At 34.6% G+C, this 22,305-nt stretch overlaps 1 non-coding gene across 1 annotated transcript; it reads left to right on the top strand.

The window, feature by feature from the left end:
- The first annotated feature begins 21,878 nt into the window (after nucleotides 1-21,878).
- On the top strand, nucleotides 21,879-21,985 carry LOC121220592 (small nucleolar RNA R71). The gene has a single exon (XR_005917813.1). It is a non-coding gene; the product is annotated as a small nucleolar RNA R71 (small nucleolar RNA).
- Nucleotides 21,986-22,305: the final 320 nt, after the last annotated feature.

The raw sequence follows: 22,305 nt of genomic DNA, 5'->3' as shown, positions 1-22,305 counted from the left end.
CAAGTTTGGTCCACGAAATTCAGAAAAATGAGTTCAGGAGTCGGTTACGCACGAGGAAGGATTAGCACCCTCGATACGCCCAAAATTGGTACCTAGTTGATTACTTAATATCTTAGTGTCAAAAAACTGAAAACTTTAAAGAAATTTAAAATACGATCCTTAAAAAAAACTCAAATGGTATGGATTAAAATTCAATAGGATATTTGGCAATTTGGTTAAACGAGAAATCGAAACCCAGCACCTTAGGGCACGTTCCTCGAATTTCCAAACGCAAAACATTGCCTTATTTTGAAATTTTTTGAAAGGATATTTAGCTATTTGGTTGAACGAGAAAAATCGACACCCAGCACGTTAGGGCATATTTTCTCGAATTTCCAAACGCAAAACATTGCCTTATTTTAAAATTTTTGAAAAGAATATTAAGCCATTTGGTTGAACGAGAAAAATCGACATCCAGCACCTTAGGACATGTTTTCTCGAATTTCCAAACGCAAAACATTGCCTTATTTTAAAATTTTTGAAAAGGATATTAAGCCATTTGGTTGAACGAGAAAAATCGACACCCAGCACCTTAGGGCATGTTTTCTCGAATTTCCAAACGCAAAACATTGCCTTATTTTAAAATTTTTAAAAGGATATTTAGCTATTTGGTTGAACGAGAAAAATCGACACCCAACACCTTAGGGCATGTTTTCTCAAATTTCCAAACGCTAAATATTGCCTCAATTAGAAATATTTTCCCTTTTTTTTTGAAATATGATATTTATGTGCGTAATGGAATAATAGACATGATAATGCAAATAGAAAAATGAGCAAAAACGAATAATAAAATAAATCAATCATGCATATACCATAGCAAATAAATAAATAAATAAACTAAAGCATAAAAATGGGCATATAAATAAATACATAAATGAACATAAAAATAAAGGAAAATATATGAAAATTATAAAATATGAAAAATATGTATGTACATATAAGGAAAAAAAATTGTATGTATATACATAAAATTATGTAAATATGAAAAAATATATAAATTATAAGATATAAAAATATAAGTATTTACATGTATATGTATATAGATCATAAAATACAAAGATATATAAAATATAAATATGTACGTTATAAAAACTATCGTATGTACGTAAATTTATAAAAACATGAAAAATATGTGTATAGATGTATTCTAAAATTATTATATAAGAAATATATATAAGTAAATATGTACATATATATGTATATAAATATCAAATACAAAAAGTATGTATATAAGTGTATATATATAAAAATAAAAAAATATACTCCTATATATATAAAAGCAATAATAATAATAATACTAATATGAAATTTATTAAGAAAATAAACAAAATAACAAAAGGATTAGATTAAACATTAAAACAAAATTCGGGGCTCAAAACACAAATAAACGAAAGAGGAAGGACCACTCTGAATACGCGCGAGACATGGAGGAACTAAAAAGGAAATTTGTCCTTCTCTTTTGAAACGACGTAGTTTCAAAAGGGACTAATATTGAAAACGCAATAAATTAATGGGGTAAATTTAAAAATATAAAAAAAACCTGATTTAAAAATATTAAAAAGCGAAAGGGCTAAAAATGCAACTAGCCCTTCCGTCAAAACACGCGGATCCCCTGGGGCAGGCGGGTCGGGTCTCGGGTCAGGAGCCCAAAACGATGTCGTTTTGGAGCTGTCCTGGCCCTATCAAACGGCGCCGTTTTGCTTCTTTATAAAAGTCAATTTTTTACAATTTTTTTCATTTCAGCCCATTTTTCTAAAAAAAATTCAAAGCCCTTTTTTTTCCCAACCCTCTCTCCCTTTTCCAGATGACGGCCTGAGATCCGGCCATTGCCCGCCGTGCTAGACACCGGTCGCCGGCGCCACAGTGTGCGGCAGTGGGGAGACCAAAAGTCTCCCCTTTTTTTTTCCTCTCCGATGCCTCTCCTCAACCCAAGTACTCCGACGAAGTGAAAAGGTAAGAAAAAGGCCACCTTTTTTTACTTTTTTTATTTCAAAAATAGGAAGAAGAAAAGAAAAGAAAAAAACAAAAATGAAAAAACGACGACCTTTCTTTTGTTTGTATTTCCTTCTCTTCAAATCTTTTTTTGAGATTACAAAAAGATACCCCATTTTACAGATTCAAGGTCAATCCCTTCAAAACCGATCCCCCCTTTGGTAATGCTCGAATGGCTTTTAAATAGCCATTTTACAATTTTTCTATTACTTGCTTGTTGTTGCTGCTTTCTTTTCTTGTTGGCAGGTGGGCAGTTGGGCGATGGCAGAGAGTTGGTGGCGTGCGGCGAGGTGGAGCAGGTGAGTTGGTGGTGGCAGAGTAGCTGGACGAAGGCTCTAGGTGCGGCGCACCTAGGGTTGCTGTTGTTTCTTTTTTTTCTGCAAATGGGCTAGGGTTAGGCAAATTGGTGTTGGGCCTGTTGGTTGTTTTGATTTGGGTTAAAATTTTGTAAATGGGCCATTTTTGTTTTGTTGGTATGGGCCGGGCGAAATTGGGCTTGTACATTTTCTACTTAGCATTTAACATGGTATCATTCGCCTAGTTCCTTCTGGTGCTGACATCTGCTGCTGTTTTCTCTGTTCTTTATGGCCAATTCACAAGACTCAACGTCTGTTGATCGTCCTCTGTCATCGTTTTCCAGTTCACGATTGATCCAAGTGTTTCCTCGTCATGATACAATAAAATTAGATGCGAAAAAATTTATACAGTGGCAGTAACATATCAGACTAATTACAGAAGGATATGAAATGCAAGGTTTTTTAGATGGAACTCTACCTGCTCCGCCTAAGTTAGTGGCCTTACCGGGTGGTTCGCTAACTCTAAATCCATATGCGACTGCATTTCTTCAATAAGATAAGCTTTTAGCATATTGGCTCCTATCTATTGTTAATGTGTCTCTATTGTATTCGTTCACTACTACTAAAACGGCATGTGATATCTGGACTACTGCAAATCGGTTATTTACTGCCTCCACCGGTGCTAAGATCTCAAGAATCAAGCATGAGTTGCACTCACTAAAGAAAGTCACGTTGACTGTTGCCGAGTTCACTGCCAAAATTCAGAACACTTGTGCCTTGTTTGAGGCCTCTGGTTTTGTTGTTTCAAAAGTCAAAAAAGTAGAAGTAATACTCGTTGGTCTTCCATCTGATTTTGATGCGGTATTAACTCTTGCATCTTTCTCGTTGGAAATGCTTCCGTTTCAGTGGCTGGTTGATGTGTTGCTCGAGTTTGAAACTCATCAGATTCAAGTTGTGCATGACATGTAGATGCATGCAAATGTGGCTGAAGTGTCTCCGGTCGTGACAGTGACTGAGTCGGCTCTCCGTTCTAGGCATGATGGTCGCTAATTTTCTGGCTCGCGCGGGCGCGAGTTTCGTTCTCGGGTGCAATGCCAAAGTTGTGGTCGATATGTCCATCTCGCTCAAAGGTGTTTCTATCGCTTCAATCGCGATTATGGTAGCCCGAGCGAGTTCACTCCAGTGCGTTTCTGTTCTGGTCACTCCAATCAAATGCCTCATCTAGAAAGTGAGTTGTCTTCATGGGTGCCGTCGAGTTTTGGATATGGGGTTTCCAATTGGAAAAACCCTAACAATAATTTTACTTCTAGTCGTGCTTGGTCTCCAGTTAGCCCACAAATGGTGGGTGGCCCGTATGTTCATTCGCATAGTGGGCGTACTTGTGGGAGTAGATCAGGTAGTGATTTTGGGCATGCTGTGGAGCATGGTTTTGGATCTGTGTTTGGGCGTATTGTGTCGCATGGTTTTGGGCCGTACTTTGGGCATGACGAACAACGTCAATATAGGCATAATTTGGGTCAGCAGCAGTTTGAGCCCACTATTAGGGTGCCTAGGCAAACGGTTTCAAGCCAACCATTTGGGCTACATAATCCTAATGAGCCACACGATGGACAGGTTAATGTTGGCCAACATTTTGCACAAAATTCGTCTAAGCCCATTGCTAATTATGTGGGTTTTGACAGTTCTCGACAACATAATGGTCAGTGGCGCACTAAACCTCGTGCTCAAGTATTTGATTTTGACTCCTCATAGGGTGTTGGGCTGCCCTAAATTCCTGACTTTCGTGCATCTGATTTTTCGACTGCTACAAAATATGATTCTAATTTTGATAACACTGATTCGTATATTCCTGTGCCTGGGACCTCGTCCTGGTATCTTGATTCGGGAGCCACCCATCATGTCTGTAAGGATGCAACTGGATTAAATACGACAACACCATATTCAAGTAATTCTTTTCTAATTATGAGGAATGAAACCCCTGCTAGAATTTCATCTATTGGTAATACGATTTTGCCTACAACAAAAAAGTTATTGCATCTGCCTAATGTTTTGTGTGTTCCCAGTATACAGAAGAATCATATGTTTGTGTCTCAGTTTGCTACTGACAATAATGTGTTTTTTGAATTTCATCCGTCTTATTGTGTTATTAAGGACATTTAGACTCGGAAAATTTTGTTGTGGGGCTAAGTATGTGATGGTCTATATCAGTTTTTGGCTGCTACGACAGCTTCATCTGATTCTAATTTTATTGTCCATAACATCGGGGTTCAAGACTGTTCTTCTGCTGATGATGTTTTTACTTTGTGGCATAACAGACTTGGTTATCCTTTAGCTGTAGTTGTTAGACATGTTCTTGATAAGTCGTGAATTGTTTCAAATAAAAAATGTCTTGATAATATGTGTATTGCCTGTCAAAAGGAAAAGCAAATAAATTGCCATTTTTGCATTCTACTACTGAATATATAGAATTATTTGAATTGGTTGTTTCTGATTTGTGGGGACCAACGTCTATTGCTTGTGAGGGCAATCTGTATTATGTCTCGTTTGTAGATATGTATAGTAGATTTACCTGGGTTTATTTGATTAAATGTAAATCTCAAGCACTTGACTATTTTCTTCAGTTTCAGAAAATACTTGATACACAGTTTGGAAAGAAAATAAAAAAGTTTCAAAGTGAATGGGGTGATGAGTTTCGTGTGTTTACATCAGTTCTTGCTAGTTATGAGATTCTTCATCGGGTTTCCTGTCCACATACTTCAGAACAAAATGGGGTAGCTGAGCGTAAACACAAGTATATTGTGGAAACTGGTCTTACACTTCTAGCTCAAGCTAATCTACCTATGGAGTATTGGGGATATGCATTCTGTAGTGCTGCTCATCTTATCAATCGTCTACCTACTTCGGTACTGAAAGCTCAATCTCCGTATCAGAGTCTGTATGGTCATGAACCTGCATATGATCACTTAAGGGTGTTTGGTTGTTGTTGTTTTCCGTATTTTTATCCTTTTTCATCACACAAACTGGATTTTTGTTCTCAACCATGTACATTTCTAGGGTATAATTTTCAATATAAGGGTTACTATTGTCTCACACCGGAGGGTAAGATTATTATGTCTCGTCATGTTGAGTTTGATGAATGTCAATTTCTGTTTCGCTTGGCTGCACCCTCTACTATTTAGTCATCTTTCAATTCTTCCACATATGTTCCTGTTGTTCGCACTTCTTTTCCTCGATCGTCTACAGAACCCAGTCACACCAATGCTTTGGCATCAACAACTACTCCTCTATCTTCGATTTCAAACTATCAGTCTGGTCAACCTGTTCAGTTACCAAATCTGTGTCCTCTTCGTTAGTTAGTCTCAACTGAGTTGCCAACTGAATTTGGAAACAGTCTCAGGGAGCGGTGTGTCTCAAGTTCGTCTACAGAAGCTCATCCAAAAAATCAATCTAGTGTGTCTCAAATTATTCCTTCCCTTCCTACAGGAAATACTCATGCTATGATTACTCGATCTAAGGCAGTAATTTTTAAGCCAAAGGCGTTGTCAATTGATATTGTTGATTTTGAGTCGCGGTCTATTGAAGAAGCTTTTGCTCATACGAAGTGGAAAAGTGTTGTTCAGGCTGAATTTGATACTTTAATGGCAAATGCTACCTAGGAACTGGTTTCTTTACCTCCTGGTCGGAAAGTAATTTGGTGCAAATGGCTTTTTAAAATCAAGAAGAATCCTGATGAGTCAGTTAATCGTCAGTAAGCACGGCTGGTAGCGAAGGGAAGCTCTCAGATTCTTAGATGTGACTTCAAAAAAAATTTAGTCTAGTGGTCAAACCTGTAACTATTCAAACCATTTTATCTATTGCTGTGTCTAATGGTTGGAGCCTTCATCAGGTTGATGTAAACAATACTTTTTTAAATGGAGATCTGACTGATGTAGTATTCATGCAACAACCTCCTAGATATGTTCAATATGGACCAAATGGTGAGCATTTAGTATTTCGTCTGACCAAGGCTTTGTATGGTTTACAACAAGCTCCTCGTGCGTGGTTTGAGAAGTTAAAACAATTTCTTGTTTCATCTGCGTTTTTCATGTCTAAAGCTGATGCTTCCTTGTTTGTTAAAGTTTCAAATAAGTCCACCATTTATACCTTGGTGTATGTGGATGATATTATTGTTACTGGGAGTTCGACCAATGAAATTAGCTGCTTTGTTTAGCAACTACATCTCAAGTTCTCTCTAAAGGATATGGGTGAGCTTTATTATTTCTTAGGGATTGAAGTTAGTAGGTCTTCTAGTGGCAGTCTGCACTTATGTCAACGCAAGTACATTCGAGATCTTCTTGACCGGAGTTCTTTGACTAATGCCTAGAGTGTTCATACGCCAATGGTTAGTTCCCCAACATTGTCTAAGAATGAAGGTGATCGGCTTGCAGATCCTACTGAATACAGAAGTCTAACTGGTGCTCTTCAATATGTTGTCTTGACTCAGCCCGATATTACTTTTGCTGTAAATCGTGTATGTCAGTTTATGCATGCACCTACTACGGTTCACTTGTTAGCATTAAAACGCATCCTGAGGTATTTACATGGTACTATCACTCATAGGCTATTTTTTTGCCCATCTGATTGATTATCTTTAGTTGGATATGCCGATACCAACTAGGGACTTGATTTTGATGATTGTCGATCTACTATAGGATTTTGTGTATACTTCGGTCATACACCAATTTCGTGGTGTTCTAAGAAACAGCGAGTTGTGTCCCGATCTACAGCAGAGGCTGAATATCGAAGTTTTGCTGCAGCATCTAGTGATATTACATGGTTAGTTTCTTTGTTGACAGAATTACAAGTTAGTTCTTCTGATCTTACAACAGTTTGGTGTGACAATTCAAGTGCTGTAGCTGTTACAGCTAATTCAGTGATACACTCTAAATTCAAACATGTTGAGCTTGATTTGTTTTTTATTCGTGAAAAGGTGGCTACTAGGTCTCTCATTGTCGGTGAAGTCCCGGCTTATGATCAAGTTGCAGATATCCTCACTAAACCTTTATCTGTCTTATTATTTGCTCAGTTTCGAAATTTTCTTCGGGTCTTACCCCCTGAGAAGTTGGGTGAATGTTAATAGTAATATGAAGACTGTTATAGTTATTAAATTGTTATAGAATCTGGTAGTTAGTTTAATATGGAGTTAGTCAAGAATAGTCATTCTAGTAAGAATATATAAACATAGCCAATGTATTCAAAAAAGGTAAGTAAGAAAGATTGATTGAAGGTATTACTTTGTAGTCTTATTTATGTTTTCTACTTGGCATTTAACTACCTCTGACAGTACAGATTTGGGTCGGGGATGGTAGTTAGAGACGCCAATGGAGGGGTTTTAGCCTCGAAATCAGTACCGAACAGAGATGTATTGTCATCATTTGCAGCTGAGGCTCTCGCATGTTCTCAGGCGGTGCAAATAGGGGTGGACATGGGGTTGTTGTCGGTGATGATTGAGGGTGATGCATTGCCAATTATCAAAAAGTGTCAGTCAACCGAAGTTGATAAATAAAAAATAAGGGCTTATATCAGAAATATCCAACAGAATAAAATAGAGTTTCAGAATATTTGCTTCAAATATACCCTAAGGATGGCGAATTTGGTGGCTCATAAGATAACTATAGAGAGTTTGAAGAAAGGGGAACAGGTTTACTTAGAGGGGAGAGTGCCCGACTATGCCTTGAGCTTGCTGGAGGCTAACTGGCGGAGGGTTAGAGAGCGGAATTAAGAAAGTACTCTTGAACGATTCTCGAGTCAGGGAAGAAGACGACGAGGATGGAGAGAATCTGAAGGAAAAAGTCGGATTTCTCTTAGGAACTGGAATCGGCGGTATGACAGAAATGAAAGAATGAGAAGAGGCAGTGGGGGACAGTTCAAATTAGACTGGACTAGATATTTCTTTTTTGTTTAAATTTTTTTGGGTTTTCTTTTATTTTTTGCTGCTAATGGATTGGGGCAAGCAGTATAGGCTTGGGGCTGTGTTTTTAGTTTTGGTTCTCATAAGTTTTTAATAAAATTCCAATATGATTTCTTTTAAAATAAAATAAAATAAAACATAAGCGAATCTAGAGAGGTAGGTAAGGGCTTTGGTTAATTTCAATGGATAAATTGCCTTTTACTTGTCTTATAAATGATATAATCAAAAGTTAATATGTGATAAAATTATATTTTATCCTCAAAAATAATTTTTTTATTTAGCACATTAAAAGAAGGATAAAAGTACAAATTAATATAAGATAAAACTATACTTTGACATCAAAAAAATTATAATTCAATTCAATTTCTTTAAAAAAATTCTTTCTCCGCCCTTAAATTAAAATATATTGAAAATAAAAAATTTAGTAATTAAATTTAACAAAAAATTAATAGTTAGGGTTGGTCAATTTTAATTTTTTATATTTTTCGAATTTTAAAATATCAGTAATGATCCAAATGATAGTAGTATTCTCTTGGTTAAATTATGCTATTACTAATGTATTATGTGTAAAGTTATAGATTTGATCTATATTATTCAATTTGATCATCCTTAGTCTCTATACTTTATGAATTTTGAGATTTTGATCCATTCGTTAAATTCATTAATTGACCTCTTTTTAGTAACATTACATATGTGATAATATGTTTGCGATATAAGATTTGAATAAAAGAAGTAAAACCTAATAAATTTAACAAGTATGGTTTGGTAAGGACTGAAATTTTAAAATTTATAAAATAATAAAATGACAGTGGCTCCAAGTTAATGACCTTTCTGTCAGCATACAAATATTGCATTGCTGGTTGTCCCTAGAAAACTCCTAGCTGCATGGATGGGATTGATTTTCATCCCTATCAAAAGAAAAAGAGAAGCTAAAGTTGAATTATAGCATTGTCATCCAAACTTAGATTAAAGACAAGAGGTTAGGTAATTTATTAAAAGCAAATCCACTTGAATGCTTGGAACTAACATGTTTGAATTGTCATCAACTCAATTTAAAAATCACACCCATCACCTTCAATCCTATACTTTTTAATCCCCCTTCTGAGTCACCATTTTTAAAAAGATGAAGTAAAAACAAAGTTTATTAAATTATAAATTTTGAGACTAAAAGACTGGAATTTTATATTAAAGGAATTTAAATTGAATTTTAAAAAATTTTGGGAGGCCAAAAATATTATAAAATAATAAAACTATACTACTCAATTTTAAGTTTGGGTTTCGAAAAATATATATATAATTCGGGTTAAAAGGGTATCACTGGTGTTTTATATAATCAAATAAATGCCCAGTCTAAAATTATTGATGAACTATGACCAAAAAAGAAAAATTCCATGAAGCCAGAATCTCAATTTCTATGATGTTGTAAAAATATTAAAATTGAGTTCTGTACAACATATGAAAATAATGAACCAATTAATTTTGGTAAATTTAAAATTTAATTTATACACATATATATATTTTTATAATTACGGGAGATTTAGTTTTTATATTTAAAAACATTAAAATTTAAGTTGTTTTGTTTTGTTTTGTTTTTTTTAATTTTAATCTAATCTTTAATATTGTTAGTATTTTTCGTCAAAAATTAAATTACATTCTTATAGATACAATATGATTGAAAAAAAATAAACATATCGAGTTGATAAATTTTGACTAAAATATTATGGTGTTAATGATTGAATTAAAATTTTTAAATTTAAAAATATAAAAGAATTTATTTTTTATTTATTTTCAAAGTATAGACCTAAACCTTAAATTTTATCAAAATACATGAACACTGATAGCATATTTTAATTTTAATCTTATTAAACATCAATAATAATAGTATCAAATTCATGGTTAAAAACCAAGAAAACTCTTTAAAAGATTTAGGTTAACAACTTTGAAAATAACAATTGTACAATCATAAACACCCAAAAAATTATTAACTGTCGTAGATGGTTTAATTAAAAAAGTAGAAGAAGTAAAGCATACTCTAGGTCACTGTAAAATAAAGTCGTTCTTATTTTGGTCATTTTAATTTTATTTTTGTCAATTAAAAAAAAGTAAAGCATACTCTAGGTCACTCTAAAATAAAGTCGTTCTTATTTTGATCACTTTAATTTTTTTTATCAATTTAGTCATTCTAATTAAGATAATTGTTTGAATCGATTACTGCTGTTAAGAATTTCATTAATACACTAACGAATTGTTGACATGACATTGTTTTTACTTTTGACTAAAGTTAAAGACCTCTCTTTAATTAGTCCAAAACATTTATTTATTTATTTGCAATATAAGAACCCTAATCCTTGTCACCACGCAACACCCACCACCCCCATCTCTATTGCTCCTCGCTCCACTGCCCCTGCACCATAAGATCCCAGTGGTAAAGTATTTCAGTACAACACCTTAACAGAAGCTGAAATACTTTCTCTTACTTCGCAGCAAAATTGCCTTTTTTTGATGGAGTTTGATTTTTATACCCAAAATATAAATTGAATATGGTTTCATTTCATGATGGTATAATGGCTTAGTATTATAAGATTGAATCAAAATCAAAACTTGAAAAATAAAATTATGCTTTCAATTAATTTTGAAAATTTGATGATTAGTTTCCAATTTTATAAGCAAATTTTAGAAATTATAAGCAAAATTATAAAACACAACTCCAAAATGGAGGGTGCACTGGCATTGATTCAGATCAATTTTTTAAATTATTGCTCAAATTTGAAATTAGTTCTTAAAGTTTAAAATATTTTAATTAAGTGTTTTGTTGCAGGGATCTTATGATGTGAGGCAGTGGAATGAGGGGCGACGGTGGGTGTGATAAGGATTGGTGATTCTTTTAGTGGGTGTTGATTCGCAATGAAGATTGGGATTTTTTATGTTACAAATAAACTACAAAAAAGTATTTTGAATTAATTATAAAGAAATCCTTAACTTTAATAAAAAATAATAAAATATTGTATGAACAATACGTTAGTGAATTAATAGAATTCTTAACGATAGTAATCAATTTAAATAATTATATTAATTAAAAGATTAAATTAATAAAAAGAATTTAAAGTAACCAAAATAGAAAAGCATGGTAAAAGCCGCACGCACGCAAGTATTAAGATATTTGGTATTAATGGAGTGGTTGGCAGAGAACATTATAGTTTCTGGTCTTCTTCCCCAACAAGTATTTATGTTGTTCAACAATCGGTCAGGTATCTTTTATTACTTGGTATGCCACAGAAATATCAAAAAAATTAGTACCCCTCCTTCGGCCATTTTGTTTTCTCATAATGTAAACCACCATTAAAAACTCCAAATCTACCCAGTTTAATTTTTCAATCCACATTCGATTCTTCAACCAATTTATATAAAAATATCGATATTAATATTTAAAAGAATAAGACCTTATTTGGTAAATTGTTAAAAAAACTTCAATTAATGCTTTTTTTACACCTTTGATAACCCATAATAAAGTTACTAGGTAAATTTTTTTTCAAAAAAAAAAGTGAAAAATGATAAAGTAAATAGAATTTACTTATCACGTCAAAGAGAATAAATTTAATTAATTTTTATTTTATTTTATTTTATTTAAATTATATTATTATTTACTAAATATTTTAATTATATATAATATTTAATTTTATGTAATACACCAAACAAATTTTATAACATTAATTTAAATATTTAGATTTTTAATATTTATTTTTTTCACCACTTAATTTTTTGATAAAGCTTCGTTGTAGTTTATGATAGGGTTATTGATATGATATTTTTAATGTTGATAAACCTGCCAGCTATGTACTAATCCAATACAAAGCAACTTGAATAAAGTAACTTGTTATGCTTTCTACGAATACATCTAGACTAAATTACCAAAAAATGTCAGAAATTAAAAAAAAAAAGAAGACATATGATAGGAATAAGTCGATTATACGAAAATGCTTCCAGCCGGCAACATTTCTTGATGAAATGTAAAAAAGCGCGTCTACATGCATGGAAGCGTTTCCCCCAACGATCAACACCCCAACGACTTTTTTCCTCAACAATTATTTAATTAGCCATTAGGACCAACGGCTCCACCCCACCCCACCCCACCCCACCCCACCCCACCCCCACAATAGTCATATTTCCATTTCTAAATAACCCCCACCCCGAATTTCATTTTTCTATTCAATTCAATCTCAACTCTCTCACACACACATTCTCAAATCTCTCTCAATTCCCTCATAATTTCTCACTAAAAATTTATTTCTCCCAACTCAATTTTTTAAAGAAATTGTCTTAAGTTTTTTGTAAATATTTTTTATATTACAATTTATTTTGTGTTTTCCGAATTTAACAATGACACCATCTCTAATATGTTTGGATGAGAAGCACATTTCTGTCGATCAATTGTAAATGGTAAGAATTTTTTTATTATATTTAATGTAATGTAATTTAATTTAAATTTTTTATTGTTATATTGAAATTTAATATTTTGTATTTTTTTATATATAGGCGGAAGATCGAATTTTGGAGACTTATATTCGTAATTTACCCGCTCCTCCATCACCCTTAATCAAATCGTACTTAAAAGATGTCATATTTTTGCACGTGGCCCTTATCGGTTGGGGGTGTAAATTGGACCTCGCACTTGTAAGCGCATTGGTGGAAAGGTGGAGACCCGAGACGCATGCATTCCACCTTCAATGCGGCGAGTGCACTATCACTCTAGAGGATGTGCAGTTACAACTTGAGTTACCGGTGGATGGGTCGGTAGTGATTGGGTCAGTTCATGCAGTCGATTAGAGAGACGTATGCGAGCAACTTTTGGGGTGGGTTCCGCAAACCATTTTTGGAGCCTGGATAGATATGAATTAGCTAAGAAGAAACTTCGGTGGGTTCGATGAAGATTTGACTGAAGTCCAAAGAGAACAACACGCTCGAGTGTACATCCTTATGATTATCAGGGGTCTCTTAATGCTCGATAAGTCAGAAAATCTCGTCCATTTAAGGTGGCTTCTAAAAGTCGTCAACTTTAAAGAAGTGGGTGAATTCAGCTGTGGGTAAGTCGTGTTGGCGACATTGCACTAGGAGATGTGTCAGGCGATCGAACCACATAAAATCAAAATCGGTGGTTGCATGCTTCTACTACAATCATGGGTGTGATATCGACTGCCATTTTTACGTCCTCAAATAGGCTACTCTTATTCATTCCCACTTGTAACAAGGTAAAATTAATTAGTTAATATATATACCATAATAAAATTATTTAAATTTTAAATTGCTGTGTTAACATATTATTTCAATAAGTGGAACCATGGGTGGAGTTATGTGGGACCACCTGACGATCTTCGAGATATGCAGCTTTTGTTAGACCAATGATCGAAAGCGAAGGTATGAATTTTTTAATTTTGAATTATATAATTTTAGCGTAGTTCATTTAAAAATTAGTAATAGATAAATAACTAAAATTTTTATCAGTTTAATATAGTTTGAATGGACGCCTTACTCCGATCCGGCAATTCAAGAATGCATCTCGTTGGAATTCTTGATCAATCCCAATATCTGACACGTGAAGGTGCCATTGTTAGTTTACGCAACCATGGAGATACATGAGTCAGATAGAGAGTTGCAGCAATTCGGGTTCAGGCAATTGATTCCACTGGCACCCCAAGACCTCGATGATCTGCATCCTATCGACTTGGCGAAGAACGAATGAGAATTGGACTACATTTCACGCCCAATATATCAATATGTGGAATAATAGGTATGAGTTTTTAGCTACTCGAGAGCCCATTTTCACTCCCGAGTTAGCCTATTATCCAGAGTACATGCCATGGTTTAGGGTCCACGGCAAGCCATATCTACTAGGTGAAGAGGCGAGGGCCAAACCACCGCATGCGAGGAGGCCACAATGGGCGCCTAGGAATCCAAAGCGAGGAGGCCACAACAAAGCTAACGAGGTGGGTCCATCGTCTACACTGACTCAAGAACCGACATCGATGGTCGCACCACCCCTTGGTTAGTATGACTCGACTTATTCTGGTGTTTATACTAATCCTTTGGTTTTTACACAAGCACCACACATTACACCACATTTTCCTACCTTTATTTTAATGTCAAATTTTGATTATAGACCTCTATCCCTAACATATTACATGCCAATGCCATTGACATTTCCAACGACCACAATGCCAATGACAACGTATAAGCCATCTACGTATGTGCCTAAATTATGTTTAGATTATTATGCCTCCTAGGATTTTGGGTCAATAAAATTACTAAGTCAATTCTAAGGACTTAAACCGTCATGCATGTCTATTTCAAAAGTTCAATTTTCATGGCAAAAGGCTACATAAGACCTAAGAACACACAAGCATTCCATAACTGAGGATAACATAAAAAAACTCAAATAAAACCAGAAATCATACATGTATTTGAGCTAACTTAAGAACAAAAATTTTCTCTGAGCATTATTTTATTTTAGAATTCTTATATAAAAAGATTGAAACATACTTGAAAATTTTTAAAATTATACAAATATTGCCTTACCCCCTTTAAAAAGAAGCAATGTCCTCATCACAAAAACAAAGTAATGAATGAAAAATGAACACCAGGTAGGGTTGTAAGAAAGAAAGGTGTCATGAAGACTGCTTAAGTACCAAGTCTTACTCAACAATCCATCTTAGACATGTTCATTCCCATTCCCACATCACTTCATTATTTTTTCTAATGAAGAGGCATTGAGCTTATTTTATTCATGCTTGTAATATCTTATTTATTATACGAAAGCAAAATACTAGCAAAGTAATACAAATAAATGCCTAAAAATAAACACTAAGGATAAGAAATTTCTCCCTTTTTATTTGCATCATCCTCCATTTCATTTTCTTTTTCCCTTCTTTGTCGCACTTGATCCAACAATCTCCTATTGCCACGTCTTGAATAAATGATTTTTGCATATCTCTAGTAAGCTTATTGTTGGTTGAGCATGAATTTCTACATATCCATCATAGTTGAAAATTTTGATTTATTCATAGGATTTGAGGAAGTAGGAATGGTCAACTCAGGATTAAAACTTTGCTCCACTAGTTCAGCAACATTAGGCTTTACCTTTGGTTCAGGGCTTTTTGGTTCCTCTTTAGTTTCTACTTCTTCTGTCTCATCAACTGAGTCAGCTTCTGGTTCAGATTTTCTTGATGAGCCATCTAATTCTGGTTCGTTTAGCTCATTTGGTTCAATTTAGTTCAATAACCCAATATTCTCCACTAACCTTTTAAGGTCATGCGTTGTTATGCAACCTTGAACATAATAGTCCTTCAAGTTTGCTTTCGATCTTACTTGGGCCCTTAAGTAAAGCGAAATAATCAATGATGGAAAGTAGGCAATTCCTGCCTTTTTCCTTACACATTCTAAAATTTCCTTGAGAATAATTCTCCCAACATTGATAGACCTTTCTGTCATAATCACATGAAACAAAAGCATTCGTTCCATCGAGATGGTGGAATTATATGAGATAGGCATGAAGCTATATTAAATAAAGTAGAACCATACCTTAGCCACTAGATTTAGAAACTCCCTTCGACAAGAATGACTACCATACTTTCTTATAATCTATTGGGATCCCAGATTTGTAACTACATTAAGAACTTGTTGAAGAAAATCCCAATTGATATTTGTCATCATGGCAGAGTACTCATCTTCTTCAATATCAGGTAAGTTAAACAAATCATTAATGGGCTTAGAAGTAAGGGGTACCTTCTTCTTACGAACAAGAACTTCATTAACATCTAGTGTGGTCAAGTTGGCATAGAACTCTCGTACTAAGCCTTCATCATGCATTAATTGTGTATCACAGAATTGCTCTCAATTTAAAGCAGTAATTGTTTTTCGAAGTGACAATGGCATGATCATCTTGTTATTGCTCTCCAAATTAAAACCTTTTTTCCGGCATCATGGGTTGATTCTTAAAGATAAAATTAAATCTTTCCTTTGCTTCCTCATCTTGCACAATCGGATTCTCGGTAGAAGTTTTGGAAGATCTAGTTATTTTACGAGATATGGTGATTTTTCTCGAAAAATAGGCAGATTTTTGGTAAAGGAAAAAAAGAAGAAGTCAACAAGGTGTGTTGGTGAAAGTTGCGACGGTGATGGAATTGTGGCAACTAAGATGTTATGATAGCATCGAGATTGCGGTGAGAAAGACGTTACTCCGATAAAGGCTTTGCGCGACGGTAAATGAGACTTATGGCAAAGAAAGAAAACTGGGGAGAGACTTTTGGGAACTTGAGGCCGACGGCTAAGAGAAAAAAATTAGGGTGAAAGCTAATTGTTTAGGTGTTGTGAATTTTATGAAGGTATGAAGGGGTTTATATGGTGATGGCTTAGGAAAATTTTGTAGCAAAAATTTAGCTACAAGGGTTGCTTGGGCGGCAAAGTAAGGATTGAGGGGAAAAGTAGCAGAAAAATTAAGGTTTTTAGAACCTTATAGATGACACCTAGTAGGTAAATTTCTTTTTTTTGTTGTTTTAAACCTCGAGCCGAAATTGTAATTATTTTTTGTACTGAAAAATTAAACTGAACTAGAAAAATAATATGATCAGTACTTGGGCCAAATTGACCTCTTTATTAAATATAAATAAAAAATTTGCAAATAAAAATTAGCTTAAAAAAATTCTTTTGGCTTACTTAGAATTTTTCTTCTCGAAAAATTACATTAAATTAATATCCCAGTAAAGGTTGGAGGGGTCATAAATAGTCCAGCTTAAGTTCCAATCTCCTTAAACAGATTTAATTTAATGTATTAATTCAAGAAAAATAATTTCTAAGTATGTCATTTATTAAAAATAAAAATATGAAAAATTATGGGTATTTTAAATTGAACGAGGTTTCAATTCACTCAACTTTACCATCCCAATAGTGCTTGGGACGTTGACCATTAACTTTAAACGTACCTTTATTATTGTTGTACAATTTTACAGCTCTATATGGATAAACTCTGTGGCTAGTATAGGGTCCTTTCCAAAGGGATTTGAGTTTTCTTAGAAACAACCTTAGTCTTGAATTAAACAACAACACTTTCTATCATTCCCTGAATTCACGAGGTTGTATACGATTGTCATGTCATTTTTTAGTTTTTTCTTTATACATCTTGGCATTCTTATATGAAAATAACCTCAACTCCTCTAACTCATCAAGTTGTAACATCCTTCTCTCACCTGCTTGCTTAAGATCCAAATTCAATTGCTTTAAATCCTAGTGAGCTTTATTCTCCAACTCAAGTAGCAAATGGCATGTATTTCCAAAGACTAACCGATAAGGAGTCATTCCTAACGATGTCTTAAAAGTAGTTTGATAGGCCTATAGAGCATCATCAAGCCTTCAAGACTAATCTTTTCTATTAGGTCATACCACATTCTCAAGGATTCCTCTGATCTCATGATTTACGCATTTGATTGTGGATGATAGGTAGTGGCAATTTTGTGTTTCACATCGTACTTGTCAAACAACCACTTAAGCTATTTATTTACAAAGTAAGATCCTTCATCGCTAATTATAGCTCTCGAAGTCCCAAACCGTGTAAACACATGCTTATGTAGGAATTGCATGACTACCTTAGCATCATTCGTTGAGTATGCCTCGGCTTCAACCCACTTGGATACATAGTTGACGGTGACGAGGATATAACTATTTCCATAAGAAGAATGAAATGGGCCTAGAAAATCAATGCCCATACGTTAAATAATTCTACCTCTAAAATGTTTGTTAAGGGCATTTCGTTCCTCCTTGATATGTTTCCAATCCTCTGGCATCTATCAAAACTTTTCACATATGCATACGCATCCTTAAACATTGTAGGCCAAAAAAATCCTACTTATAAGATCTTTACTACAATGCGAGAACCACCAAAGTGTCCCCCACTTGGAAATGAATGGCAATGGTACAAGATCTCATCAATTTCATTTCTAGCTACGCACTTCCTAATTATGTTATATGCATATTATTTAAACAAAATCAGATCCTCCCAGAAATAATATCGACTACCGTGAAAGAATTTCTTCCTTTGTTGGTATGTCATTTCTCGAGGAATTATTCCACATGTTAAATAATTCGCATAATCAGCAAACCAAAGTATTTCATGAATTCAGCTTACCTCAAAGATATGCTCATCTGGAAAATTTTCATTAATTGGAACAACTGAATGAGTTACCTCGTTTTGTTCCAATCTCAACAGTTGATCAGCAACTTGATTTTCAACACTTTTTATGCCTTGGATCTCAAGGTCAAATTCTTAGAGTAAAAGTATCTATCGAATTAGCCTCAGTTTAGCATCTTTCTTTTGCGAGTAAGTATTTAATGGCTGCATGATCGGTAAAAACTGTAACTTTGGTACCTATAAGATATGAATGGAACTTGTCAAAAGTAAAAACTATAGCAAAAAGTTTTTTTTCAATTAACGTGTAATTAAGCTAGGCTTCCGTTCTACTTGCGTAGTAGATAGCATGAAACACTTTGTTTCTTCTTTGCCCCATCACAGCTCCAACAGCAAAATCACTTGCGTTACACATCAATTCAAAAGGTGAGTTCCAATCAGGTGTAACAATTATTGGGCTGAGATTAACCGAATTTTCAACTCTTTTCCAAGCATGTTTTGTCAAACTAAAAAATAGTATATTTCTCTAACAGCATACACAAAGGCTTAGAAATTTCTGAAAAGTCTTTTATAAACCTTCGGTAAAATTCGACATGGCCTAAGAAACTCTAAACTCCTTTCACACTAACTAGAGGTGGTAATTTTTCAATCACATCCACCTTTTCTTTATGAACTTCAATTCCTCTTTTGGAAATTTTATGCCCTAAAATAATTCCCTTATTAACCATAAAATGATATTTCTCCTCGTTAAGGAAAAACTTTATCTTCTCGCATCTTTTAAGTACCTTAGCCAAATTACTCAAACAAATGTCATAGATATTACCAAAAATAGAAAAATCATCCATGAAAACCTTAAAAAAAATTCTACCATATCAGTAAATATTGCCATCATGCATCGCTAAAATATGGTAGGTGCGTTACATAAGCCAAAAAGCATTCGCCTAAAAATACACGTACTGTACGGACAAATAAAAGTCATTTTGTGTTGGTTTTTCGGGGCTACAACTATTTGGTTGTATCCTGAAATCCATCTAAGAAATAATAATATTCTTTACATGCTAGTCGATCCAACATCTGATCCATAAAAGGCAGTGGGAAATGGTCCTTCTGAGTTGCTTTGTTCAATTTTCTGTAATCAATACAAGTTCTCCAACCCGTGATAGTTCACGTCAAGATTAACTTATTAAGTTCATTCTCGACAATCATGATTCTGCCTTTTTTCGGTGCATATTGTACTAGATTTACCCATGAACTATCTGGGATGGGATAGATAATTCCCACATCGAACCGTTTGATCACTTCCTCTTAAACTACCTCTTTCATGATAGGGTTGAGTCTCCTTTGCCCAGCTCTTTCGCCCTACTCTAGGATACTTTTATGCATACAGAAAGAAATGCTTATACCTCGAATATCAGCTATAGTCCAATCGATCACCTTTTTAAATATCTTTAAAACTTTGATCAGTTACTCCTCTTGTTGTTCTGTTAAATCTACTGAAACACCCACAGATAAAGTAGAAAAGTTTTCTTAAGTTCGAGTTTAGGTGGTTCCTCGACTGACAACTTTGGTTGTGTAAATTCCAAACTTCTAATTCTATAGGTTCAAACCGTGTTAGTTGAACATAGTCCATTGGATTGGCTTCTATCAAAGCCATGTTTTCATTAACTTTTTTTTATCTTTCATGGCTCAGACCCTAAAGTGTTCTCCAATGGGTCTTCAAAATTGTTCTCCCATTTTATAGAAACTAAGGTTTCTAGTTGTTCCATCATTGAACATTCCTCCACCGGATCGGGAAATTTCTTTGCTTTAGCAACATTAAATGTTACTTGATCATCTTGAACTCTCATTGTGAGTTCTTTTTGCATGTCTATCAATGTTCTTTTCATGTCTAAGAAAGGTCTCCCTAAGATTATCAACACTTTCTTATCTGTTTCAAAATCTAAGATAATGAAATCAGCAGGAAAAATAAATTTATCAACTCTTACCAAAACATCATGGATCTTTCCTTCGGGGTATGCTAAAGATAGATTCGCCAATTGAAGTGTCACAATCGTGGGTCTTACTTCATCTATTCCCAACAGTTTGAAAATAGACTTGGGCATCAAGTTAATGCTTGCTCCTAAGTCGTACTAAGCTTTACCATAGTAAGATTCTCTGGTATTACAGGGTATAGTAAAGCTTTCAGGGTCCTTCAATTTTAGAGGAAGCTTATCTATAAGAACGAACTGGACTCCTTTGTTAAAGTGACAATCTCATACTCACTAAGTCTTTTCTTCTTGGACAAGATGTCCTTCATGAATTTCACATAATTGGGCATTTGCTCTAAATCCTCCACCAACGAGATATTAATGTGAATTTACTTTAGAAAGTCCAAAAAATTCTTGAATTGCACCTCATATTTCTACTTATTTGGTTGCAGCTTTTGAGGACATAGAGGTGATGAAACTTCGGGTTGAATCGGACAACTTTAGAGATAAATCTGTATCTAGAGAAGATGTTAGCTTATCAGAATTTACTGGGTTAGATTTTACCTCATCAAATTTTGTAGGTTCTGGTTCTGCTGGTGTAGAAGTATCAACTGATGGTTGACTTTCCTCCTTCTCAGCGGGTTCATCTTCAATCACAACCGTCTTAGGTTCTAAAGTCTTACCACTTCATAAAGCCACTACCTTACAATGTTCCTTACCCAAATTTCTTGGATTTTCTATATCCCTTGGCATGGTTCCTTGCAGTTGGCAACGAAGCTCTATAGCTAATTGACCCATTTGGTTATCTAAATTTTTCAGTATTGCTGCTTGGCTTTGGATTAAGGTGTTATTCTTCACTATGTATACCTTCAACAAGTTATCCAAACTGTTGGATGACTTAACTTGTTGTGGTTTTGGAGCTTGTTGATTGAACCCTTAGGTTTGGTTGGGTCTATTTTGCATGAGTGTTGTTTGGTCCATTTTCTTTGTTACTCCAAGAAAAGTTTGGATGGTTGCACTATGAAGGATTGTAGAAGTTGGACTGTGGAACGTGTCCACTTCAATTTTGGTTTTGATTCCTCAAACTCACTCGAGATTTGATGGGCAATTCTCGAAAGAATAACCATCCCCACAATATATGTAAGAAACAGCATCAAACTAACTTGGTGACTGAGTTACAAAATTATTCAAAAGCGGTAAACTATTTCAACATTGAAGAAATAGAAGATACCTGAATTGAGAGTGATGTAAGTGCGTCCACTTCGTGCACTCCAGCTACTCGTCTCCCTGAAGTTGCTCAATTTCTTGGCCATTGATAGTTGTTACTAGCGATCCTCTCAATGATCTCGTAAGCCTCATTATAAGACTTCGACAAGAGAGCACCATTCACAGAAGCATCTACCAACAACCTTGTATGTGCGTTGAGACCATTATAAAACGTCTCCAACTGGATGCAGTGTGGAATCCCATGATGAGGACATTTACGAAGTAATTCCTTGAGTCTTTCTCATGCCTCATATAAGGACTCGTCATCCAATTTTGAAAAAGTAGTTATCTTATTTCTCAACCTAGTGTATTGTTAGGTGGGAAATACTTAACCAAAAAATTTTCTGCTAATTCTTACCATGTAGATATTGAACTTGGTGGCAAAGAATTAAGCCATACTCGTGCTCGATCTCACAATGAGTATGAAAACAACTTCAACCTCAATGTGTCTTCAATAACATCGACTATTTTAAACGAATCACTCACCTTCATGAATAATTAAAGGTGAATGTGTGGATCTTCTGATGCGATCTCGTCTAAGTATTCAACCAAATCGGTTGGTGAACCAATCGAGTTACCAACGGGGCCAATTACTCGTGCTCTAACGAAGAAATTCAAAGAAGC

The sequence above is a fragment of the Gossypium hirsutum genome, chromosome D08 (assembly GCF_007990345.1).
Source record: "Gossypium hirsutum isolate 1008001.06 chromosome D08, Gossypium_hirsutum_v2.1, whole genome shotgun sequence".
Lineage (NCBI taxonomy): Eukaryota > Viridiplantae > Streptophyta > Magnoliopsida > Malvales > Malvaceae > Gossypium > Gossypium hirsutum.
Note: the sequence above shows the minus strand (reverse complement) of the source record. Positions and strands in the feature narration are given on the sequence as shown.